Source organism: Dromiciops gliroides, chromosome 4 (assembly GCF_019393635.1).
Source record: "Dromiciops gliroides isolate mDroGli1 chromosome 4, mDroGli1.pri, whole genome shotgun sequence".
NCBI lineage: Eukaryota > Metazoa > Chordata > Mammalia > Microbiotheria > Microbiotheriidae > Dromiciops > Dromiciops gliroides.
Window position 1 is genome coordinate 149,113,173 of NC_057864.1, and position 27,865 is coordinate 149,141,037.

General features: G+C 38.0%; 1 non-coding gene across 1 annotated transcript; it reads left to right on the forward strand.

Moving 5' to 3' along the window:
* Nucleotides 1-10,080: 10,080 nt before the first annotated feature.
* Nucleotides 10,081-10,184, forward strand: LOC122727006. Its single transcript, XR_006352988.1, has one exon. It is a non-coding gene; the product is annotated as a U6 spliceosomal RNA (small nuclear RNA).
* The last annotated feature ends 17,681 nt before the right edge of the window (nt 10,185-27,865 follow it).

Genomic DNA, 27,865 nt, shown 5'->3' on the forward strand with positions numbered 1-27,865 from the left:
CTGTGCAAGTCATTTAATCCTGTTTATCTCAGTTTCCTCATCTGTAAAATGAGCTGGAGAAGGAAAAGGCAAACCACTTCAGTATCTTTGCCAAGAAAATCCTAAATGGGGTCACAAAGAGTCAGATATGACTGAAATGACTGAACAACCACAAACAAAAGTACTAGTTGATTGAAAAAGAAAGTTTCTTCATTGGAAAACAAAAAGTAAATGGTCTTCCTCCCCCTCAAGGAGTTTACATTGTATCTAAGATGGGGAAGAGTGAGAGACTAAAATAATGAAAGGAAAAAAGCTCTAGAAACTCTCCTCCTAAAGACCTACAGAGCTGTGGGCTCTGACAACAAATGTTCTTGGAAGCTAAAGGTGGAATATAGGAGACTTATTGCTCTGAAATCCTATCCTTTCCCTTCTGTGGGCCAACAGCTGCTCTTTGGATTCATGCACAAATGCTTCCATCTTGAAGCACCAATTAGGATTCTAAGTAGTTGGCAACAAGAATATGATACTAGTGATGGTAAACTGTAACAAGAATTATGAAATTACATGAAATGTTAAGAGAAAATCTATTTTGGCTCACTCTACCTAAAGAGGAAGGCAGTCTGCTCTCATTAAGTTTACCATGCAATTCAAGGAAAAGAATCAAGAACTTTCTAATACTGAGTGGTTTAAGTAACAGGAGCCTGTGGAAGTCAGGGATCCCTCAAGTTCCTTGAAGGAAGAGATGTTGGCAATGATGATGATGATGATGAGGAGGAGGAGGAGGTGTTCATCACTGGTGATGAACCTGAAGATCCTAGTACAGTTGAAAGATTGTTGGTTTTGGAGTTAGAGGACCTGAATTTAAATCCCAGCTGTGCCATTTACTAGCTCTATGACTTTGGGCAACCCACTTAAGCTCATGAGGGGACTGAGCTGGATGATCTCTAATGTCTCTTCCAACTCTAAATCTAGGGTCCTATCAACCCTATGATCTCACAATGACAGATTAAATGTCTTAAAGATCTTTCCAGTAAAAAGATTCAGTAATATAGATGATTAAAGATATGAGAGACATAGTTTCTGGGTAATTTGATCATTTTTTGATAAGCCAGCAGGTTATTAACAAAAGGGGGTCTACTGGCCATCTCTCTCACACCAAAGACCTCTAATGGAGGTGGGGTCTCAGTTCATATACCCTTCCAATTGTAGGAGGTTCATCACATAGCACTCAAATCTAAGTGATTAAAAATAATCAGATCTAATTGGTTGACATGACTGGAGGTGGGTTACATTAAAATACAGTCCATGGATATGTGACTCAGGTCACTCAACTCTTGGTAAAATGACATCAGAGAAAAAAATGTGAACCCCCCCCACCACCACCACCCTCAACCTTATCAGGGCAAAATAGTTTCCATTTAGGTGTGGTTTATCTCATCAGTAAAGTCCTTTGGCTGTCTAGACAAACGGATCTGTCTCCGCACAAGACTCCTTTGTAAGCTTGGGTCTGGTTTGGCCCAGATCAATCTTACTATCAAGGAGAACTTAGACCTTAGAGTGGGGGGGGGGGAAGGACTAAGAAAGAAGGGGAGATCACTGGGCCCCCAAGATATTGATTATGAATAATTATTTTTCACAGTTCTCTTCCTTAATTATCAATTTCAACATCTCATAGTGCTCAAGAAGGTCTTGAGAATGTATGTGCGAAAGACACTGTGTATGAATTTCCCATAACAAATTTCAATACTTTGAGAATCTGTGATTTGGGGAGAGTAGGTACTCCCTCCCCGGATACATATAGAAACTCCACTATGACTTGGTAGATGTTCTTTAAAAGTCAGACAAAATGTTGACGATCCATCTTGCAGCCAAACTGATCATGAGCCTCTCTGAACTTAGCAAGGCTGATCTTCAGATAACAGACACATATTTACCAGGACTTTAGCCATACCTTCTATTCTGGACCATACTTGCTAGTCTGGTGAGGTAGGCTAAGGAATGGAACAAAATGACATACTTGTAAACTATATAACATTGGGGGGAGGGAAGAATTTACTAAACAATAGCAATGAAAGGATATTTGACAAGGATTTAGCATTAATTCAGTTAGATGTAGCTCCCATTACCTCCATAGGTGGCATACCAGGTCAGAAGGGGGTGTCAAGTCTAAGGAGTTCCAGTGCAGGGCTTTAATTCTAACCAGCAAGCTCCATCAAGTATTTGAGGTTTCGTCCCCTGTAATCAAGTCTCAATCTCAATAATTGTTTTATTGTCTTTTAGGGGGGTAAAATTAACTTGACTTATATGGAGGGTAGATGTTGTTCTACCCTCCAACTAACAAAACTTTGGGCCTATTTACTCTTGTTCTGCTTAAGTCAATAAACATCTATTATTACCCTACTATGCATAAAGCACTGTGCTAAGCATTGGGGATACAAGGGGTTTGGGGGGCGGGGCTTTGGGGGGGGTTGGTGAGGCAATTGGGGTTAAGTGACTTGCCCAGGGTCACACAGCTAGTAAGTGTTAAGTGTCTAAGGCCGGATTTGAACTCAGGTCTTCCTGAATCCAGGGTCAGTGCTCTATCCACTGTACCACCTAGCTGCCCCAGGGGATACAATTTTTTGGGAACTTACAATTGAATGGAGGAAGACAATACACAAAAGGAAGATGAAAAAGGAGAGGGGGGCATGATGTTCCTGACATTGAAACCAAGCAGAGCATCTGATAGAAAATGGAGATGAAAAAAATTAGTTCACCACCACTATATAATTACCTTCCATATTTATTAATGACTTATCTTCCCTATTCATGTCTGAGAGGCAAGGTGGCATAAAACTTAGAGAACTAGCTCTGAAATCAAAACAACCTGGGTCCAGGTCCTACCTCTGAACCATGCTGCCCCAGGTCTTCTTTCTCTAGAGCCAGTGTGTTCTATATTCAACCAAATGTACATAGAACCATTGGCCCTGCACCCTTTCTTATTTATTCAGAAATATATAGTGATTTAAAATGCCTCAAACTACATGCCAATGCCCTGGCTTCCATGTGACTTTGTTCTCAGGTTACTTGTTATGTTAAAATCTGCCTGGTCGTTGCAGGAATACCAGATGAAGTCTGAGCAGTCTAGCAGATGAAACCGGGTGGTCGGGTGCTGCACGTAGCAGCTTAACCTGACTGAGCAGCTGTTATTCTAGACAAGCATCTATCATAGCATCTGGCAGCAACAGCAGTCCCACAGCAGTCACCCAACCCGGAAATGTCCGGTCATCCCAGTCCAGTCCTTAACATTTAAGTCCCCAAGCAGCCTACAGTAAGTTTAAAGCTGAGTTAACTGGCAGGGTGTGTGTGGTATCATTAGAGAAATGTTCTAGAGGAAGGAAGGAAGGAAGGGCCAAAAGGTTAAACAAAGGAGGAGCATTGCGGGTAGCTTTCTGGAACCACAGAGAAGGCAGTGTGCGGGAATGATCCCTAAATAGACCTTTTTTAAAGTGACCATCTAATTGTTTTCCTAATATCATCTTCAATCATCCTTGGGCTTCTCCCATCCCAATATTTCTTAACCTGCTTACCCAATTTATCAATAGTTTATATAGCAATAGCAATAATTATAATTCTGTGAGAGTTAGAAGGGACTTCCAAGGCCATACAGTCCAGCCTCTACTTGTTAAGATATTAAGTAGTTATTGTATGTCTAGCAACTTTGTTAACAGTTTTCACCACAGGGCTCAAGTATACATTATGCATAATAGGACACTGAATAAATGTTATTTGGATTGAACTGAATTATTAGAATTTCACCAAGATCATAGATAAGGGAAAAGCCAGATGTTTTAATATCTGAATGCTTGGTACAGAGAAGGTACTTGATAAGTGATTTAGAGTAGGAACATATTCTGAATTCTCATGTGAGATAATCCAGGAACCAGAGGGGAAAGGCAGGGGGGAAAGTGTTTAGGAGATTAACCATGGGAAAAACAAAAGCAATTTTGTCATCAGAGTATACTATAGACCATCTGGAAAGAAAAAGGAAATAGATAAGTTGTTTCAAAAACACATCACAAGCCTGGCAAAGAGACATAATAATGATAAAAAACTTTAATTTTCCAGACATGTGTTGAATGTGTGTGTGTGTGTGTGTGTGTGTGTATGAGAGAGAGAGAGAGAAAGGTTCAAAACATAACCTGCCTTAATGATAAATTCATCCATCATAAAGTGGTGGGAACAATAAAGTGGAATTCTATTCTGTATATAATTCTCACTAACAGAATTGAAGTCAGAATTTGACAGGTATCTGAAACATTTGAAACTGGAGCATAATACAGAGGTTGAGTCTAAGAAATTTGGGATACTGAACTTAAGATTCATATGGGTATGGAGATGAAGTTGTTTGAACTTAAGCTCACTGAAGGAGGGAATAGAAGGCTAAGAACAGAATTTGAGAGGAATCAAGAGTCACTGGGAGAGATGGGAGGTGGGAAGGACAGGGAGGAGTCACAGGAGAACCAGGACAACACTTACAGAAGCCAAGGAAGGGAGTAGTCTAAAAGTCAGATGTTACAGGGATCAGGAAAAGGACTGAGGTAAACTACTGCAACTGGCAATTCAGTCCTTTGCAAACCTCTTTTTAAAATTTTGTTATTAATATCTTTTGTTTTTCCATTACCTTCATTTCCCAATATACCCTTCCACCCTGCTCCACCCAGAGAGTCATCCTTTACATAATAAAGAAGGAAAAGGGAGGAAAGGGTTCAGCGAAACTAACCTACCCCAATCAAGTCTAAAAGCAATCTCCTGCCCCCAACCCCCACTTCTACAAAAAAAAGAGGCAGGGGCCTTTTCATATCTCTTTCCTGAGCATTCAGTTGTTACATGCTATTTCCTGGTAAGCTTCTAGTAGTAGTAGTAGTAGTAGTAGTAGTAGTAGTAGTAGTAGTAGTAGTAGTAGTGGTAGTAGTAGTAGTGGTAGTAGTAATTGTTGTTGTTGTTTAGATGTTTTTCAGTTGTGTCTGACTCTTCGTGGCCCCTTTTGGGATTTTCTTGGCAAAGATACCACAGTGGTTTGCCATTTCCTTCTCCAACTTATTTTACAGATGAGGAAACTGAAGCAGACGAGGTTTACATAACTTGATGGGGTCACATATCTAGTAAGTATCTGAGGTCACATTTCAACTCAGGTCTTCCTAACTCCAAGCCTGGCACTCTATCCACTGTGCCACCTCACTGTCCCTCCTAGCTTCTGGAGAACAGTTTAAATGGTGGGGGTAGAGGCAGATTACAAGAAAGTGAGTGAATGAGTGGGAGTGATAAAATGGGCCAGTGGTGATGTCTTTTAGGAAGGACATCAAAAAATTGAGGAAGGTATAAAGGAAAGTCATCAGCTCAATGAGGAAGCTGAAAATTATGTCATATATGATATGATATGATAATCCACTGAAGAAATTCAGGATAGCCTAAAGAAGCAAAAATTTAGCAGGGCACAATCACTTCAGTACTTGAAGGATTATCCAGTGGAAGGGGGCAGGGAGGTTATGCTTGTTCTAATTGGCATGAGAGAGTAGAACTAGGAGTAATAAGTAGAAGTTGCAGAAAGGCAGAAATTTTTTTCTGGAAGGGGAAAAAATCTGATAATTGTAGTTATATAAAAGTAGAGTGGGATGTTGTGAGAGTTTCTGGGTTCCTTCTCCCTAGAGGTCTTCATTATCCAAAAGACTAGATTATTATTTATTTAAGATCATTTAGAGTGAATTGTTGGTCATGTAGTATGGACTAGATAGTGTCTGAAGGCAAGTGTTGGGAAGGGGAGCTCCTTTCCTTCCAACTTTGAGATTCTGTGTAAACCAAGCATAGTTGCATAAGTATCCTAGATTTTTGAGAATGCAGATTTCAAAGAGTTAAAAGGAAAGATAGGTAGAATCCCATGGATTAACATTCTATGAGAGAAATTTAAGTCCAGGAGAGAGAGAAAACTCTCAAGAGCTGAATTCTGAAGACTCAAAGGAGAAAAACTAAAGTGGGCAGGAAAATTTATAGTTGTCCAAAGTGACCGAAATAGCTGTGCAGAGCACTCACCAAACAATATTGATTTTTTAAAAGTTACAGAGGTTGGAAGTAAAGTCAGGTAACTAAGGATAAATATAAAAGCATGACAGTATTTTAAGAATACTGTCAAATTCAGAAAGAGTATATGGGGGAAAAGGAAAAAAGAGTGAAGAGGTTTAGTTGTACTGGGAGAAAAGGAGCTTTAAAGAAGGGACCAATGCTCAGGGTGGATGAGTCAATAATCATTGACAACAGAGAGGAACTCAAGCACTAAATTTTGATTTTGCTTCTTTTTTTGCTGCCTAGGATCTTTGGACTAGAAAAGAAAGAATAAAAATAGCTAATAGGGAATTGGTACCTAAATATAAGTAGAGAGATAGTAAGAGAGTACCTTGATAAGTTCAAATAACTTGATTCATTTGAACTATATCCCTAGGAGCTGAAAGAATTAGAGGATGGTATTGTTAAATCATTGTCAGTGGTATCTCTAAAGTTTATGGAGAACAGGAAAGGTAAATAAGGGATGGAAAAGAGTAAATGTCCTAATTTTCAAAAAAGAAAAGAGAATAGAAACTGCAAACTATAGGTAAGTGAACTTATAGTAAATTTCTTTTTTTTTTTTTTTTGTGGGGCAATGAGGGTTAAGTGGCTTGCCCGGGGTCACACAGCTAGTAAGTGTCAAGTGTCTGAGGCAGGATTTGAACTCAGGTCCTCCTGAATCCAGGGCCAGTGACTTATCCACTGTGCCACCTTGCTGTCCCCTATAGTAAATTTCTGACAAAATTCTAGAATGAATTACTAAAGCAATGGTAAGAGGACATCCAGAAAAGGAAGCAGTAACCAAAAAGAACCAACAGGGCTTCATCAAGAATAGATAATGCTAGACTAAATGTTTTCCTTTTTTTGGTAGCATTAATGAAATTGGTAGATTGGGGGAATGCTGTAAATATAGCTTACCTAGACGTTAGCCAAGTGTTTAATAAAGTAACCCATGCTATAGCAAATATAGCTTACCCAGATTTCAGCTAAGTGTTTAATGAAGTCTCTGGACAGTCTTGGAGAAAAGATGCAGAAATATAGGCTAGATGACAATACAATCAGATGTAAACCAGCTGAACATCCAGGCTTAAAGAGTCATCATTAATGATCCAATAATAACTGGGAAAATCTCCAGTGGAGTTCCTTAGGGTTCCATGTTTGACCCTGTGTTGTTTAACATTTAGATCTTGGACTTTAGGCAAAGGACTTAGTGCAGTATTGATAATCTTTCCAGATGACACTCAGCTGAAAAGGATAGCTCATAAATTGGATGTTAGAATCAGGACCCTTCAAAAAACTCTTAACAGGCTAGAACATTGGGTGAATTCTAATGAGATTAAATTAAATTTGGATAATAGAAAAGTATTGCACTTGGGTTTAAAAAAATGGACTTCACAAGTACAAAATGGGTGAGGTGCAATTAGACTGTAGTCTGAAAAAAAAGTCTGAGAGTTTTTGTTGAACTGCAAGTTCAATGTGAGTCAACAGTGATATAGGGGCCAAAAATGCTAATTCAGCCTTGGGCAGAAATTAGGAAAGGCACACCTTCCTGTAATAAAGAGGTGTTAGTACCAATGAATGTGTGCTGTTCTGGTCAAATTTCCACTGGAGTATTGTGTTTATTTCTGGATATGATAAACTGCAAAATATCCAGAGGAGGATAAACCAAATGGTAAATGGGCCTCAAGGCCTGATATTATGAGGATTGGTTGGAGTAACTGGCAATGGTTATCCTAGAGAAAGGAATAATAGTAGCTAACAATTATAAAGCACTTACTATGTGGTTGACACTGTGCCAAGCACTTTACAATGACTATCTCATTTGATCCTCATAACAACCTTGGGAAATTGGTGCTATTATTACCCCAATTTTACAGATGAGGAAACTGAGGCAAACAGAGGTTAACTGGCTTGCCCAGGGTCACCTAGGTAGAAATAACTCAAGTTCTTGAAAGAATGAAAATAGAATTGCTCTTTTTGGTCCTGGAGTACAGAGCAGGGAAAAAAGGGAGGACATTACAAAGAAGCAAATTTAGGATTGAAATCATGAAAAAATGCCTGTAAGTCAGAGCAGTCCAAAAGTGGAATGGGCAACCTGTGAAGGTAATGTCTTCTTCATTGGAGGTCTTCAAATCAGAAGTGAAATGACCATTTTGTTAAATTTGTTACCATGGATATTCTACTTGGTGGTCTTGGTTAGAATAGCAACTGAAGTCTCATAAACTCTGATTCTGTGAGTTTGCTGAATTGAATTGAATTGAAAATTGAATTAATCTTTCTGGTCTTCTCAAAGTTACAGTCAAATTTTGGATATGGAGAGAAAGGAAGAGAAGTTGGGGAAAAATAACAAAAACCTTGGACCCTGGAGGTACACATACCTATTTGAGCATTTTTGACAAAAAGAAGAAACAAAAGAGAAAGAAGTAATAGCTGCCCTGTGTGATTGTTGTTTAATCATTTTTGGTCATGTCCAACTCATCACCCATTTTGGGGTATTCTTGGCAAAGAAACTGGAGTGGTTTGACATTTCCTTCTCCAGCTCATTTCACAGATGAGGAAACTGAAGCAAACAGGGTTAAGTGACTTGCCCAGGGTCACATAGTTGGTGTCTGAGGCTGGATTTGAACTCAGATCTTCCTAACTCCAGGTCCAGCACTCTATCCACCATACCTAGCTGCCCTATAATAAGATCTGGCCTATTTATTATATTTTCTCACAGATTCTTCTATCAACATTTATAAATAAATCTGGTATTTATTTGATGTATTCATTTCTAATTCATTTCCAACTCACTGGCTATAGACACATACATATACACACATGTATGTATGTATATGTAAATTTAATCATTATTAACTACACTTATAGACAGGACTAATATGGAGAATTCACTTCTCTAGAGACCTCAGTTCTCTCATCTGTAAAATAAATGAGTTGGAATAAATGATCCCTAAGATCCCTTCTACCTCTTAATTTTTTATTCTGGGGGGGGGGAGTTGTTTGTTTTTTAGAAGAGAGAGATGAAAGGAGGGGAATGCAATTATCACATCTCTATTGCTGGGCACTAGATGGCAGAAGCACCTAGGAAATCCTTTCTCCATCATCAGATTATTCTCAATAATATCCAAGGGTGGAAAATTTTAAATTAGTTGCAAACACAACTGCTTAAGCTAATGGCACACAAAACCAGCAGGTTGTACTTCTACTGATGTATTAACTTGTAGTCATATAGCATTTTAAAACTGTTTTATCTAATTTGATTATGTAAACATATTAATCACCTACTGTATTCAGGGAACTCAACCAATTGGATTCAGAAGAATCCAAATTTCATGTGACCCAAAGAGTAATGGAAAGACCCATGATGGGTGAAACAGACTGAAGGATGTTATCAATGATTATTTGTGCATAATTAACATAAAGAAATCTTCAGTGATGTAACAACAACAGTAATGATAATAAGTATTTATATAGCACTTGGCCCAAATTGTCAGGCACTTTTCTAAATGCTTTATAAATATTATCTCATTTGATCCTCACAACAACCCTGGACAGTAGGTGCTATTATTAAGACAATATTGCAGATGAGAAAACTAGCAGAAAGAAGTTGTTAGTTGTCCAAGGTTACACAGCTAGTAAGGATCTGAGGCAGTATCCTCTGAGACATCTATTAACAGTAAAGGAGGGGCAGCTAGGTGGTGCAGTGGATAAAGCACCGGCTCTGGAGTCAGGAGTACCTGAGTTCAAATCTGGCCTCAGAAACTTGACACTTACTAGCTGTGTGACCGTGGGCAAGTCACTTAACCCCCATTGCCCCGCAAAAAACAAACAAAACAAAACAAAACAAAAAAGAGTAAAGGAGGAGCAGCTAGGTGGCACAGTGGATAAAGCACCAGCCCTGGATTCAGGAGGACCTGAGTTCAAATCCAGCCTCAGACACTTGACACTTACTAGCTGTGTGACCCTAGGCAGGTCACTTAACCCTCATTGCCCAGCCAAAAACCAAAACAAAACAGTAAAGGAGTGCTCGATTCAGCAGCACATACACTAAAATTGGAAGGATACAGAGATTAGCATGACTCCTGCACAAGGATGACACGCAAATTCGTGAAACAGTAAAGGAGATGAACCTCATTAATGCTAAGGGGTTAGGTATCATCAAGAGCCTTTGATTTTCAGGGCTTCCTGGAACAGTTTTAAGTACCTCTCACAATGGTTTACATATGATAGGTGTTCAATAAATGTTTATTGAATTAAACACCCCATACACCCAAATAAAGGATGTATGGAAGTGTTCAGGGAGGACTAGCACCTCTAATGTGAAGGCTTGATGAGCCCTTTTCAGGGTTTCTCATTCACTTTTGGTGTCCACTTTCATCCAACCTGTGGTTCCAAGTAGCTATAGAGGACGCACCCCAGTAAAACTATTTCAGCAGATGGGTTAAGTCAGTTTGAGGGTAACCAACAAGCCTCAAGCCCAACAATGAAATAGGGGGATGTCTCCACTAAATATGTGAAGACTTTCCCCAGTGGAATGATCAGATGAGAACAGTTTGTTCCAATGGCCTCGACAGGCATCTGAAGTAGGTGCTATGGCGTGCTAAGAGTATGTTCAGGCATCAAAGGTGACAACATCATCCACTGCATCCCAGGCCATCACTTTTGTCCTGCCATTGGACTTCAATGACTCTCTGGAAGAGAGAGTGAGGCCTGTGACTTTGTACAACTCTGCCTCACTTAAATTCAATTCATGGGCAAGTCAAGACACAGCCACAAAGGACAAACAACACTGAATTGAAATGGAGCTTCCTGGGAATGACAATGTGCTAGAGCATATGATGATGCTACTGGCAAAGAACTCAGAACAAGTGACATCAAAGCATACACTCCAAACTGAAGGATTCCTTTCCCAGTCAACTACTTTCCTAAATAATACTAAATAATCTGTAATCCCGTGAGTGAGTCCAACTCTGATAAGGAGCTGGAGAAAGCCACACAGGATGGGCCTCATGATGCTCTATCTCAATGACAATGGTCCAACATGGAGGTGACAGTTTTGTCTACCACAGCAATGATATCTCCTGTCAATGATACTACTGTGCCTTTGTAGGCTATATCCACACCTGTTTCTTATTTTAAGACTTAATGCAGTGCTTGGCACATAGTAGGCACTTAATAAAGGATTATTGACTGACTTAAGAATGATAGCTAGCATTTATATAGGGGTTAAGTGACTTGCCCAGGATCACACAGCTAGGCCAAATTGGAATGCATGTCTTCCTGACTCCAGGTTCAACAGTTTATGAGCTAGGTGCACATGCTTTACATTGGATTTCTTTGAAATGTCTCAAGATTCTGTTTTATAGAGTTTTGTCTGCTTTTCCCTTTCTTCTATTTCTTGGTTGTCCCTTGGTTATTTGCTTTTCTGCAGGTTAAGGTATCTATAAGAGATAATTAACAAATATTGAGTAAGGGTCAAGGCTAAATCCAAAATATGGAGAACTAAGGTATAAAGAGAAGAAACTTGTTCCTGATATTATCCTTGATCCTTATTCCTGAATCCCTGTAACACAAAAGCAGTTCTTTCCACACATATTTTAAGGGGAGTCTGCTATCTTCAAGTAACTGCATTAAGACTGATTTTATTGCTTTTTCCATTTCCTTTTATACATCTTCTGTCATCCTTTCACATTCAGTTAAATGTTTACCAAGATGATTTAGTCCTAATTAGACTCCTTTCCTAAAGGTAATGTAGACTTCCTGAAGCACTGGACCAATTCAGTGTCTATCAATATTTCAAGAGTCATCTTCCAAAATGAATCTCTAGAAAATCAGTGGAGTTTTTGTCATATTAGTGTATGCCACAAAGTGGTACCTTAGGGTATGTTACCAAGTCTGTATGATATATGACTCCATAAAAATTTGATAATTATAAAATATAGGGAAGGAGGAAGGAAAAATGTCCTGTAGGGCATTTTATTAGATCTTGACCCTTTTCTTTGGATTTCACACTTCTTTATTTAAACATTTTGAAATTTAATTTGTAATCCTATTATTTTATTTTATGCATTTAAAATTATCATTCTGGAAGAAGACCTATAAGTTTCATCAAATTGTCAAAAGGTAAAACAAAAAACAACAACAAACAACAAACACGAAACCACTTGCTCTAGAAGTGGTTCGTTGCAGTCGTGCAAAACAATAGAAGGCAGTTGGAGCACCTGAGAATACCAAAGAAAATAGTGTAAATGAGGCCCAATTCCTCAACTCTAGACTAATGGGGTTGGACAAAATTATTTCTAAGTCCCTTTCCAACTACAAAGTTCTACAATGTAATTATAGGAATAATAGAGAAACAAATTTAAGGAAGATTTCACATTAAAGTGAAGTTGCATAACACAGTTGGCCATTTCCAGCCTAACTACCTATGGTAACTAGAACAATGAGTTTGACTTAAACACTAGTACTTGTAAAATCCATTCATTAATTTTAACAGTGTTAATGATACATTTTATTTTTCTATAACCTTGATTTCCAAATGCACTCTCCTCCCCTACCCAGGTGGCCATCCTTGTAACAAAGAAAAAAGAAAAAGAGAACAAAGCAGTTCAGCAAAAATAATCAACGCATTAACTGATAATATATGAAATAATCCAGTGTTCCACAATTGTCTTCCATATCTGCAAAAGAGAAAAGGGGATGCATTCTCTTAACTCCTCTTGGGGGCCAAGCTTAGTCATAAAAATTATATAGAATTCAATGTCCTCTTAAACTTCCATTTATATTGGTATAGTTATTGTGTATATTGTTGACATGATTCTGTTTACTTTTGAATCAGTTCAAATGTTTTTTCCAGATTTCTCTGGATTCTTCATATTCATCAGTTTTTCTGGCACAGTCATATTCAAGTATATGCACATACTATGATTTGTTCAGCCAGTCTCCAGTCAGTGAGGATCTACTTTGTTTCCAGTTATGCTACTGGAAACAGTGTTATTGTAAATATTTTGGGGGATATAACACATTTCTTTCTGTCTTTGATCTTTACTCAAACAAATATTTGTTAAACACCTAGAATGTGCCAGTTACTGTGCTAAGTGCTGGAGATACAAATAGAAAGAATGAAACAGTCTCTATTTACAAAGACATTATATTCTAATGTTGCAAACAAGTACAAAGATAGGTATACCCAGAATAAATATAAAGAAAATAAATAAAAATATACAATTTTAAAATACATGAATGATTTTTTAAAAGAATTGCAAACTATTGATACCTATATAAAAATGCTTCAAGTTGTGAACTGATCCAACCATTCTGGAAAGCAATTTGGAACTACATCCAAAGTTCTATAAAACTAAGCATACCCTGTGACCTAGTAATGCCTAGTAATGTCTGTATTCCAAAGAGATCCAAAAAAAAGGAAAAAAGATCTATATGAACAAAAATATTTATAGCAGCTCTTTTTATGGTGGCAAAGAATTGGAAATTAAGGGGATGCTCATCATTTGGGAAATGGCTGAACAAATTGTGGTATATGATTGTGATAGAATACTATGGTATCATAAGAAATATTCAGCTGGGGAACAGCTAGGTGGAGCAGTGATAAAGCACCAGCCCTGGATTCAGGAGGACCTGAGTTAAAATCCGGTCTCAGACACTTGACACTTACTAGCTGTGTGACCCTGGGCAACTCACTTAACCCTCATTGCCCCACAGAGAAAGAAAGAAAGAAACAAACAAACAAACAAACAAAGAGGGAAGGAAGGAAGGAAGGAAGGAAGGAAGGAAGGAAGGAAGGAAGGAAGGAAGGAAGGAAGGAAGGAAGGAAGGAAGGAAGGAAGGAAGGAAGGAAGGAAGGAAGGAAGGAAGGAAGGAAGGAAAAAGAGAAAGAAAGGAGAAATGATGAGCTGGATGCTTTCAGAAAAGACATATTAACTGAGGCAAAGTGAAATAAGTAGAACCAGGATAATGTTGTCCACAATAACAGCCGTATTTTAAGACGATCAACTGTGAATGACTTAGCTATTCTCAGCAATACAATGATCCAAAAGAAATCCAACAAAACTATGATGAAAAATGGTATCCACATGCAGAGAAAAAAATGATGGAATCTGAATGCAGATGGAAGCATAATTTTTTTTCCACAGGTGATATGGTTTGGAAATGGCCAGGAGGCGATCATTTATCCATTAGGAAATGGTTCTTGGTCACTTATGTTCATGTTAGTTTCCTATATAGTTTGGTTATCAGAACTTTAACAAAAATACTTGTTACAAAGGTTTTTTTTCCTTGACAATGGATAGCTTCTCTTATCCTAGTTGCATTAATTTCATCAGTTAAAGCTTGTCTATTTCATATAATCAAAATTATCTGTTTTATCCTTTATCATTGCCTCTATATCTTATTTGATTGGTATTGCTATGAAAGGTGTCTGATCTGATCCTCATCTAATTTTTTTTTAATTATAGCCTTTAATATTCAGGTAGAGCAACCCATTTGAGTTTATTGAATTGTAGTGTAAGAAATTGGTCTAAATCTAATTTCTGCTAAACCCCTTTTCAGTTTTCCCAGCAATTCTTGACAGATAGGAAGTTCTTTCCCTAGCAAATCATGTTTTGGAGTCTATAGAATCATGGGTTATTGATTTGCATGTTTCTTATTTTTCATTCTTTAATCTGTTCTACTTATCTACTTTTTAAAAACCCATACCAAATAATTTTAATGATTATTAGTCATTAAAATATAATGTAATTCCAATTTAAAATGTAAAAGAATGTAAATGCATGTGTATATTAAGTAACACTAAACAAAATAGCTGAATGCCCTGAATCAGCTAATTATGTTGTGACAGGAATATTTTGCCTCAATATTCTTACAGAGAATCGTACATAAATTTTATTAAAATAAGGCTCTATCCTGAGCCCCCTTCTTTCTATATACCTTTTCTCTCAATGATCTTAGCAACTCTCATTGGTTCAATTATTTATTGTGTTATTGTTTATTTAAAGTTAATAAATAAAATTTGATAAAATTTAATACAGTAGAAAGACCAATTTTCCAGGAGCTAGAGTACTTGCCCTGTCCTGATCCATCTCTTTATCACAAATTAAGACCAACTTAGTTTCTGTTTCTGAGTAGCCCTTATGTGTGGTCCACTGCTTCCATATTTGTTTCCCTAATAGTTAAGAATAGCCACTTCCCAAGAAGAAGGATTAATTGTTCACAGTTAAGCTCTGCACACTGAGATAGATAAACAGAGATGCTGACTTGTTCATGTGAAATGCTACATTCACCTCAAGAGCCATTAATCAGTTGCTAAACTTTCAGATGATCCTAGTTCCAATCCTAAGGTTCTGAACTCATTAAAAACTGGGCCCACCTTTGCAAGGAGTAGATCGACTTAATGCACCACTAGATGTCATCCAGGAGCTAATACATTACTAAAGGTCTAACATATTTTTAGCTTTTCCACTTTATTCTAGTTTCCTTTTAGCATCTATTTGCCCTAGAACATTCAACGGGATCCAAAATAGCTCTTTTTCATGACTATTCGGATCAGTTGCAGCTGCTCTGGGCTCACAAAAGAAGCTGATCAGTAATGTCATGAGCAATAGGATTTCATTATAAGTGTGCTTCACCTCAAATATTAAAAGGTCCCAGATGAGAGGAAGAATGGGTACAGAGGCACTAAAGGGTCAGTGCAGGAAGGAAAGCAGGAGCAATCAAAGATACAAGAGGAGAAATAATCTCACCAAAACCTCTGGCAGGATGACTCTCAGGTCACCAGCAAGAAAAAGAGGACCTATAGTGGTCCTGCAAGAGGCTGCCTTTTAAAATTCAAATATACCAATGCTGATTCTCCTGAGTTCATCTTCACTTCACACACCAGAGTAGCTCACCATCACTGGAAGGGCTATGACTTTTTATTTGTTGTTGTTATTCAGTCATTTGTATCTGACTCTTCATGACCTTGTTTGGAGTTTTCTTGGCAAAGATACTGGAGTGGTTTGCCATTTCCTTCTCCAGCTCATTTTCTAGATGAGGAAACTGAGGCAAACAGGGTTAAGTGGCTTGCCCAGGGTCACACAGCTAGTGTCTTAGACTGGATTTGAACTCACGAAGAAGAGTTTTCCTGACTCCAGGCCCAGCACTCTATATACTGTACCACCTAGATGCCCATGGCTTTTATAGGGAAGGGTATATTCACATCTAATTGATGACCCATCTCTGATGTCACATGAAGGGAAGTGACAGGGACTAGCCAGAGAGGACCCTACTATATTATGGAGCACATTGTGTACTATAAAGCATTCAGTAGGGAAGGTTCCAGGCATAGAACATTCCAGATGTAAAGGGTTTCAGAAAAGGGGAAGAAAGTCAGGTAGCAGGAGGCATATGCCTAACGCAGAGCCTACAGTATAATTCAGGAGACTTGTGTATCTCAAAGAGGCCAAGGAGGTGGGAAAAAACCTACCACAAAGGCTTAAGCAAGAAAGAACACTTAAAATTTCTTAGAGGCAACACCCCTTTTTTAAAATTCCAAATATATAGTTATATTTAAAGGCAGAATACCTAAGTTATCATAATAGTGATTCAGTCTAGGAAATTCTATGGTTGATTATAGAATAATCTTAAAATTAAACAGCTTCAGTTTCTTTAAACATAAAATGGGTTTAATGCTAGCCTAAAACACCTCACAAGGCATCATGGCCTCAATAGCTTCTCAACCCACTTAAAAAAAAGTCCATGGAAGCTCAAATTAGATGAGTCATCATATCAAAATAAGCCCAGCAGAAAGACTGAAAGCCCCTTTCCTCCAATGGAAAGTTAATAACAACTAGCCAATAATGCTCACTCCCAATAGCATCATCACCATCAACAACACCACCGTCACCATCATCATTACTAGCATTTATTTAGCACTTTGAGGTTTGCAAAGCACTTTACAAATATTATCATCTTTAATCCTCACAATAACCCTGGGAAGGAAATGCTATTATACTAATTTAACAGATGAGGAAACTGAGGCAAACAGCAGTTAAGTAACTTGCCCAGGGTCACACAGCTAGGTTGAATCAGAATCTAAACTCATAATTCCTGACTCCAGGTCTAATGCTCAATCCACTATCCCACCTAGCTATCCCTAGGATGCCTCAAGCTTGAATCTGCATCAGTTCCCAGGTCCAAACTCCTTGTTCTTCCCTCAGTGTCTCATCCTGCATGGTACAAATAACAACCCTACAGAGAAGCCCATCAGACTTTACTGGGTTTGGGTGCCCAATTCTACCCAGGTCCTAGATCTTACCTTTTTCCATTCACTCTGGCTGCCCTTCTTTATTGTAAGTATATTTCCTCAATAAATCTGGCTTGCTTTACAATCTTATTGTGTGTTCTGTTTCCTTGATCTGAACTACTGGTATCCTGGACCTGACAGTTACTAATTCTGTATTGAGACACAAGGCTGCGAAGAAAATACTCTTTAAAGCTGAAAGTAGTATACAAATATTAGTTCTGTTTATTACCTAATAGCACCCGTGAAGATTATTAGTATAACATCTGTGATCACATTACCCTCCTGGGAGCCAGGGTGAGGGAGGGTATACATAAAGGTGAAGAATGATCCACTGCCTCTCATGCTGAAAAGTAATCATAGGGGACAGTCTCTCTTCTTATGCACGTACTGCTAACTTCAGAGTAAGTGCCAACAGATGCAATTCAGATTAGCAGGGGCTGGAGAGAGTGGAGGAGGTCAAGAATGACAATAACTTCAGTACAATATCTATATTATGCTTGCAACTCTAAGGAAGCCACACTTCTCCATTTATGTCTAAGAAATTTGGGGTCTAAATTTTGTGGGGAAAGAGAGAAGAAAAAACACATTGGTTTACAAAAGAAGTACTTTGGGTTTACCAAAGACGCAATCAGCCATGATGAACAGTTCAGGTGGTCCAACTTCCAGCATGTTCTATCAGGTACTGCCCAGCACAGTGCCTACTATAATAAACACAGAAATGCTTGTGGATAAACTGAAATGTGTACAGGCTGTGATACCACATGTTTTCATCCTACTTCTTCAAAGCATGAAGTTTCTGGCTTCTCTAGCCCTCTTCCCTCAAACCTCAACTCAAATTCACTTTAGGAGAGATATGAGGGGCAGCTAGGTGGTGCAGTGGATTGAGCACTGGCCCTGGAGTCAGGAGGACCTGAGTTCAAATCCAGCCTCAGACACTTGAAACTTACTAGCTGTGTGACCCTGGGCAAGTCACTTAACACCCATTGACCTGAAAAGAAAAAAAAAACAGAATGTATAGGAGAGATATGAGGCAATGCCAACAGCATTGCCATTTAAAGAGGCAGGATGAGGTAGTAGTTAGAGCACTAGACCTGGAGTCAGGGAAACCTGAGGTTCAAATCCTGCCTTAGATATTTAGTAGCTATGTGACTCCTGATAAATCTCTCAGCCTGGGTTTCCTCATAAGACTGTATGGTATGAGGACAACAAATGGATTAAATGAGGATAGCAAATAATAGCATCTACTTCAAAGGGTTATTGTGAGGATCAGATGAGATATTATCTGTAAAATATTTTATAAACCTTACAGCATTCTAGAAAAACCAGCAATTATCATACATTTGTTATCTGTATTTGTTATACAGAAAAAGAACAATTATTTATTATACCAATTTATATTTTGAGGAAGGTTATTTATCACACAAAGGAACTGAGAACAAATATGAGAAATTTCAGCCAAATTTCAAATGTAAAATGTGGTAACTTCTTAAGTGTTCTTTGTATTTCCTAAAACGTTTTAAGTCTATCTGCTAAGAAGGTTCCACAAAGATTTATGTTTTTAAGTCAATAAAAATTCATTAAGCACTTCTTATGTGCCAGAAACTGTATTGGATGCTAGAAATACAAATATCAGTATAAAGCAGCAAGAAAGACCACTGCTGCCCTCAATGAGTTTACATTCTAAAGAGGGAAGACAACACATAAAAAGAGGTTGGAAATGGGGTGGGGAGGTAAACAAAGTCCTGAGAGTCACAAGTCTAAAAGCAAAGAGGAATGAAGACAAGGCTGGCCTGGGCATCCTTCTTAAAATGGAAGCAGGGGAAGGAATCAGTCAATTAGGGGGAGAAGTCTCAGGGGTGGCAGGGGTAACCCTTGACCTCTGTTGACTGCAAATAACTTTCCAGGACTTGGGTGATATTTTTGCCATTTGGAGAGAAAACAATTAGGGTTTTTGCATCTTTTCCATGAAAAACAGAGCCATGTGAGTCAAAGAATCCATATGAGTAATTACCCATGTGATAAAATCTTTGCTTTATCAGGTTTCTATGGATTTTTCTGAAGTATTCCTTAGCTCCTTTCCACACAGCACCATTCATATTCAGTACCCACAGAAGTAAGTATGTATTTCACATTTTTCTCATGGATACATTTGTTTTCAGCACCTCACCTTGAAATGTAGACGTTTTCTCAATTTTTAGTTAAATTTTTTTTGAATCAGCAAAAATCTGCCTTCTCTCTTTCTTTCTTTTACCCCTCAATTGAGAATGAAAGAAAAACAAAACACCTATTATAAACATAGACAAAAAAACCATAACAGAATTCTGAATTGTATGTATGTATGTATGTATGTATGTATGTATGTATGTGTGTGTGTGTATGTATTGTAATATTGGCTTCTCTAGCCCTCTTCCCTCAAACCTTGGCTCAAATTCACTTTAGGAGAGATATGAAGCAATGTCAACAACATTGCCACTTAAAGAGGCAGGACGGGGCAGTGGTTAGAACCAGGATATATGTATATGTGTGTACATATATGCATGTATGTATATTGTGTATGTATGTATATATGTCTGTGTGTGTATTTATATATCCAATTAAAGTTCCTGCTTTTTCCAGGCCCAACATTCTATCCACTATATCATCTAGCTTATACACACACACATATATATAGGTATGTATGTATATAAATGTATATGTGTATATATATACATACATATAAAGTGTGTAGACATACATATATAGCTCTGTGTGTATATAGATGTACATATTCTATGCATATATACATATATGCTATGCCTACATATGTGTATGTGTATATATAGATGTATATGTCCTGTGTGTGTATATGTACATATATTATGCCTACATGTATGTGTGTGTATATCCATAAAAACACATATGTACACACCCATATATATGCCTCATTCTGCCCTTTGATTCTTTCACCTCTCTGTCAGGAGGTAGGAAGTATGTTTCTTAGTCCCCTAGAATTAATGGTTAGTCATTATACTGATCAAGGTTTATAAGTCTTTCCAAGTCATTTGTCTTTACTATACTGTTGTCATTGTGTAGATTGTTCTCTTGATTCTGTTGCCTTCAGTTTGCATCAGTTCATAAAAGTCTTCCCAGGTTTCTTGGCAACCCTTTCCTCTTCTTTTCTTACAGCACAATAGCATTCCATCACATTTATAGACCACAACCCATTCAACAATTCCCCGGCCAATGATTACCTCCCTCAGATTCCCATTCTTTGCCAACTCAAAAAGAGCTACAAATATTTTTGTACGTTTTTATCTACCCTCTTCCTAGGGTAGCCACTTCTTCCTTCTCCACTTTTCTTCTAATTTTCTTGTTGAGTGAAACATATTTCTGTACTCAACCATGTCTGTATTTTCCTTCCTTTGATCAATTCAGATGAGTGAGATTATATGTCAGCCACTTCTCCCACCCTTTCCTTCTTGATTGTATAGTCTTCTATTACATGAGATAATTTTCCTTAACTTTCCTTTCCTTCCCCATCTCCCATGTGTTCCTCATCCCTTCTTTAACCATTCTTTTTTAAAGATCATTCATCAAGACATAAAAGAACTAATGCCAGGCCTCCCCAGGTGTCAACTTAGACTCCCTCTATGATCCCTGATGTTAACAGGGTTCAGAAAGGGCATATATATCCTCTTGCAATATTAGATCGTAATAAGTTTATCATCATTTAGGCCCTTGTTAATATTCATTCATGTTTACCTTTTTAAGTTTCTCTTGACTCCTGTGTTTGAAGTTTCTACACTGCTTTTTTTTTCCCATCAAGAATGATTGGAAGTCTTCTGTTTCAGGAGAGATCCATTCCTGCCTCCTCCTCCCCCACCCCTACCCCCAATAGTATTATACTTGAGTTTGGCTCAAGTTATTCTTGGCTGCAAACCTAAATCTTTTGCCTTTGAAAATACCCTATTCCAAACTTCCCAGTCCTGTAAAATAGTAGCTTCTAAATCTAATATGATCCTGACTGTGGCTCCTCAGCACTGGAATTCTTCCTTTCTGGATATTTGCAGGGTTTTGTTTGTTTGTTTTCTTAGACCTGAAAGCTCTCAATTTTGATTGTAATGTTTCTGGGAGTTTTCATTTTTGAGGTTTATTTCAGGAAATGACTGGTGAATTCCTTCTATTTCCACTTCACCTTTTAGTTCTAAGAGATCTGGACAGTTTTATTTTATGATTTCTTGAAATATGATGACTAGGCTCTTTTTTTGGTCATGGTTTTTAGATACCACAATGATTCTTAATTTTCCTCTTCAACCTGTTTTTCAAGAGTTATTTTTTTCTATTAGACACCTTAAATTTTCTTCTACATTTTTGGTCTTTTTACTTTATTTTAATAATTATTTGTCTCTTGGAGTCATTGGCTTCCATTCTTATTTTCAGGGAATTTTTCCTTGGGTAAGGTTTTGTATGTCATATGCCAACCTGTTGATTCCATTTCTAATTCTTTCTTCTATAACTCTCGTTTCCAATTTTTTCTTCTAGTACTCTCACTATGTGTATTTGTAATATATTATACATACACACATATTATATACATGTGTTCTTTATAGATATCTATGTATATCTGTGCATATACACACATATATAACACGTACATACATACATGTTACTCTTGCTTTATCTCTTCCCAGAATTCTAGTTGAATTTGTGCTTAAGCTGTGTCTTCCTTTGAGGCTTTGCTTATAGATGTTTTGGAGTCATTCTTTTCTGGGTTTGAATCTTGAATGTCCCTATTAGCACAAAAGCTTTCTATGTTGGGATTCTTTTTTTGTTTGCTCCTTCGTCATGGCTACTTCTTGACTTTAGGACTGGGCTCTGCATACTTCTGGAAGGAATATCTGGGCTGATTCTGCTGCTGCTTTCTTAGAATACTGAATGTTGTGTTATTCCAGCACCACATGGACAGCTCAGGCTGGATACTGCAAATTTTCAGTGGTCCCAAATTGGTCTCATCTAGGAAAAAAAGTCTGATTGTTACCCTACCCTGTTCTACAACTGAGTTCTACAAATTCCTGATTTGTAGTTGTAGGATTTGGGTCTGAGCTTCTGCTAGATAGTCTCTATCAGCTGGCTGGGAAACTGCTGGTTCAATAGCAGAACTGAAAGCTACTCTTTGGTCTGAGATTCCTGACCTAGTTATTCTTCTAGTCTTCAGACTGGTCTAGAAGCTGGAGCTGAGATACTGCTCTTCTAATGGACTCCAACCCACACCATTGTTGCTGCTGAACTTGTTCCTCTCATTCCACAGGCTACAACCCAGTACCGGTCACTACCCAGAATATGACCCTTGAGCACAGGTCCCTTCCTAAGTCAGCCTTGGATCTGTGACCTGGAATTTAGTAGTGGGTGATGAAATGACTACATGGCACCCATTCCCATCAAGGTGTCCCATTATGAGTCTGACACCTCATCTTGTCCTAGTACACAGCTTCTCTCTTGGCACTAGAATGCTGTGGCAGCCAAGCTCCAGACCAGTCCTCATCCCCACTTTCCAAAGACTTTTCTGTCGGTCTCCCTCAGCTGACCTGGGCTCACTGTGACTTTTTCTTGAATTTCTCCAAGAGGCTTTGGTTTTGTACATTTGGTACATTTTCTGGGTCTGTTTGGAGAAGTTTTGTAGGGATGCTTCTTACTACTCTGCCATCTTGTTTCCACTTTTAACATTTTCTCATTGCCAAAGAAAAATCCTTCGTAGCTTTTCTCATCATCCTAGTTATCATTTCAGCCCTTAACATCACTTACAATACAAATAACATTAGGACTTTGTCTGCATAGTATTCTTTATATTCTATCCTTCCCCTACATTGCATTTCCCCCCCAAGCCCCAAACTGAGATATTTTCCAGGGAAGGCTCTGTTACCAGGATTTAAACGGTAAATATGATTGTGTTCACAACCTATATTGGGCTATTAGAAGTAGGATTCATCAAGATACCATACTATAATAAACTTTCCTGGTATGAGTGTCTTCCAGGAACCTCAGAACTTTTCTTGCTTAAAACTGTAACACCTGGAGGCAGAGGGAAAAAAGAAACTCATAGAAACCCTTTCTTCTTTCTATATATCCTTCCTTTACTATATCCTCAACTACATGTCCTTCCTTTTTGTCATTTTTGTTGTTGTTTAATAATTTTCAGTCATGTTTGTCTTCATGACCCCATTTGGGGTTTTCTTGGCAAAGATACTGGAGTGGTTTTCCATTTCCTTCTCCAGTTCATTTTACAGATGAGGAACTGAGGCAAACAGCATTAAATGACTTGTCCAGGCTCACATAGCTAGTAGGTATCTGAGGTCAGGTCTTCCTGACTCCAGGCTTGGTATTCTATCCACTATGCCACCTAGCTGCCTTCTTTTCTACCTACATTGTTTTTTTTTTCCTCTTTAGTTACTCTGTATATACTTATATATGTATTTGTTTTCTCCATTACAATCTAAATTCCTTATAAGTAGAACTAGTCTTATTCTTTGTATTTGTGTCTCCATTGCCTAGCACAGTGCCTGGAACATGGTAGGTGATTAATAATTGCTTGTTTATTGACTGATTGCAATAAGCTATGGTAATTCCTTTCATTTTATTTACTATTCTTGAACTATGACCTCTCTTGCATGTAGTAAAAAAGATTGTCTCTCTCTCCCAAAAGCATTTGTATCTAAAGCAGAGACCCTTGCTCCCATTATATCCAACAAGGCTGATTTCCACTAAAACCTTTCTCCAATAAAATCATCAAAAAAATAATAAAATCAGATATTAGATCCTATAAAATCTTACTTCTTCATTTAAGACCAAAATAGTATTACCTTCTTTAGACCTTCTCTAGGTTTGCACCTTTGAATATCTTCAATTATATTCAACTAGTGGACATTTAACAAAATAGGAACGTGAAGAGCTAGGGATGAAGGGCTCCAAAGGTAAGAAAAATGTAAGTAAGGATAATGTAAGTAAATGAGAGCTAAGTAAGCTCAGAGTGAAGAGAACAAGGATAAGTGGAGAAGAGGGGGAGGAGATACAAAACAGGAGATGAGGTGACACTGGGACAGAGAGGAAGGGTGGAAACACTGACCTGACCCCGTCTAGGACACAGCATATCAACTTCATTTCCTTTCCAACAAACTGACAGGTATGTGTTGGAAAACACTGTCACAGCAAAATTCCCGCCTTATCAGCTGCTTTTTCCTGGGCCTCAGACTCCAGGCAAAGGCATCACTTGGTGGGAGGGAGGTATCTCTGACGCACATATTGCCAAGTATTTTCCACTGCAGAACTGAAAGGCCAAACCCAGTCTGATCAGGTTGCTACCCCTATCCTTCATAGGAATGATGCTAATTGAAAAAGCCTACGTGATGTACTGACATTGCTCAGGGCTCAGGTCATCCCACTCCATTCTCTAGTGCCTGGCTCTAACCCTGGCTTCACCTAAGGTAAATGCTGAGGTAAGTGGCTCTTCCTTTCAATTACTTGATTTCCTTATCTTCTAAAAAAATAAATGTGAGAAGATTTATATCAGATTATGAAACCCTATCACACACACATGCATACACACATACAAATGTGTACAGAATATGCTTTTGCACTTAAGAGCTAACTCTCAAATATCTGCAATATGGAAAGGTCTGTAAACCTGATCAATGAAAATCCAGATTATCCCCAAATATAATTTTAGTTATTAATTTAAATTTCTTCATCCAATTTTTTTAACCAAGCTGCTAATAATTATCAAACTAGAACATGCCTAAATTTCACTGCCCCTCTCTTCTCCTCTCACCTCTGATTGAGGCATTAACAAAATATGGCCAACCAAAACATCTACAACAGGAAGGAAGATAAGACAGTGGTCCAGATAATCTATCAGTGATATAGTACACCAGTTGCTAAATAATCACAAGTTGATTGTATTTAGTACCTGCCTTTTAAAGTGATCAAATATCCAACATTGGTCCTGCATGAAAGTATCTTGTAATGATAATTTACCTGGATCCCTATTACTTGGTTAGGTTAATAAAGTTAAGAACCTCAGAGAGGGATTCCACATAACCTCAGAATATTGCTAAATATTCCAGAATATTGAAAGAAACCCTTCCCCATACTTCAATCAACCAAGTGTATGAAAAACCTAAGGGGGACGCTAGAGGGTTGCCAAGGTGATCATAGAATTTCAGAGTGGGAAGAGACCTCAGAAGTAATATACTCTGATCCAGATTAGAATCCTATCTATAGCTTTTCTGATAAGTAGTAATCCAGGCTCTACTTGAAAGACCTTCAGTGAGGGAGAAATGACTAGCAAGCAAGCAAACACTTATTAAGTGATTATTATATATCAGACATTGAATTAGGCACTGAGCATATGAAGAAAAAAAATGAAAGTCCTGACCACTTGAGAAGCTAACATTCTATTGGGGGGGGGACAATATGTGTATATAGAATTATATAATACATAAGTACAACATAATTAGGGAGGAGGAGGGGGAATTGAAGTTGGGGAGATCAGGAAAGTTCTTCCTAAGTTTTTTTAACTTTGTAAAATAATATGATGTGAGGAATGTAATTGCAGCTACTTTCAAAATTTTCTAGCTTGGAAAAAAACACCTAATTTAGTTTTTGTTATGGAGTTTACTTGGAAGGTAACTGATTCGAGTTTTGGAGGAAACAAGGGTTTTTAAAAAGTATATTTGAGGAAGAAATGCTTTCTAGATATATGGAACACAATGCAAAATCAGGGATAGAGGAGAGGACAAATCATCTATGGAGAATAACAAGGAAGACAGTCTGACTAGACTCCAGTTTAGGAAATACGGCTGGGAAGATGTGTTGGCACTAAGTTATGAATGTCTTTAAAAGTCAACTAGAGGAGTTTAAATGTGATCCCAAAGGCAATAAGGAGTCACTGGAGTTAACTGAGTAGATCACTATAGTTGGCTGTATGGAAAATGGTTTGAGGTAGGAAGAGACTTGAGACTGGGAGACCCCTACCTGTTTTCAATAGTTCTAATTGTTAGACATCGAGCCTCTATTTGTCTCTTTCAACGATTATCCATTGTTCCTGGTACTTCCCTCTGGAGTTGAACAGAACTGTCTAATTTCTCTTCCACATAACAGTGCTACAAAATTTTTTTTGGAGGCAGTCGGAGTTAAGAGTCACACAGCTAGTAAGTGTCCTGACTCCAGGGTCCGTGCTTTATCCACTGCACCACCAAGCTTCCCCAAGTCCTGCAAATATATACTTCAAACAATTTTCATGATTTCCCAAGTCTTCTTTTCTGCTGGTTAAATTTCTTCAATTTTTTTTTTCAAAAGATTTCCAGAAGGTCTGGACTTAAGGCCCTTAACCATCACAATTGTTCTCTAGATATGTTCTAACTTATTGTTATCCTCTTTAAAACATTATTGTTATCCTTTTTAAAGCTAGAACTGAAACACAATAATCTGAATATGCTCTGACCAGGGTTGTGTAAAATGGGACGACCATCTCTTTAATCCTGGAAGTTATGCTAAAGCAGGCAAAAACGATGGATTCATATTGAGTTTGCAGTCCACCAAAACTTCTACAGCTCTTTTAGACAAATTACTATGTTTCTGCCATATTGTATCTTGGTCCAAGAAACAGGTTTCAGCAGTGTACGGGTTTACATTTATCCTTGTAAAGTTTCTATCCATACTAAATTGAATGTGGCCTGATGTAGGGTATCGTGTATTTTTTGAATCCTGATTCTGCAATCAGTCAACATTTATTAAATGCCTACTCCATGCCAGGCACTCTCATAAGTCCTTAAAGATATAAATACAAAAAAGAAATACAGGGGCAGCTAGGTGGCACAGTGGATCGAGCACTGGCCCTGGAGTCAGGAGTACCTGAGTTCAAATCCGGCCTCAGACACTTAACACTTACTAGCTGCGTGACCCTGGGCAAGTCGCTTAACCCCAATTGCCTCACTTAAAAAAAGGAAAAAAGAAATACAGTGTTTGCCCTTAAGGAGTTTTTAATCTACTAGGGGGAAGACAACACATAAAAGTAAGGAGGAGCTGAAGGAAATTACTCAGCATGGGGCATGATGGAGTTCAATCCAAAGTAGTGCAGCTGATAGGAACTGAAGAAATGGCTGGCCTGGGAGACTTCCTTAAATGGGAGCTTTGAGAAAAGTCCTTTGCTCTGTCTTCCAGCACTCCAACTAGAGGGGCAGAGGTACTAAGAGAAATGATGGGGTCTGAGTATCAATGCTGATATAACCTGGCAAATGATGAGTCTCCAAATTACAAGATCCAGTTAAGTAATCACTATTCTTTCCTCCCAGATTTGTGCCATCTAGGAAAAAGGTTTAAAAAAACAAACTCATATATACCTTTATTCAAGTAATTCATAAAATTCATAAATAATACAGGGCCAAAAGCAGGTCCTTGATGCATGCAATGAAGATCTCCTTTCAAATTTACATTAAATTATTATGATTCCTTTTTAGTATAGTTATTCAACCAGCTTTA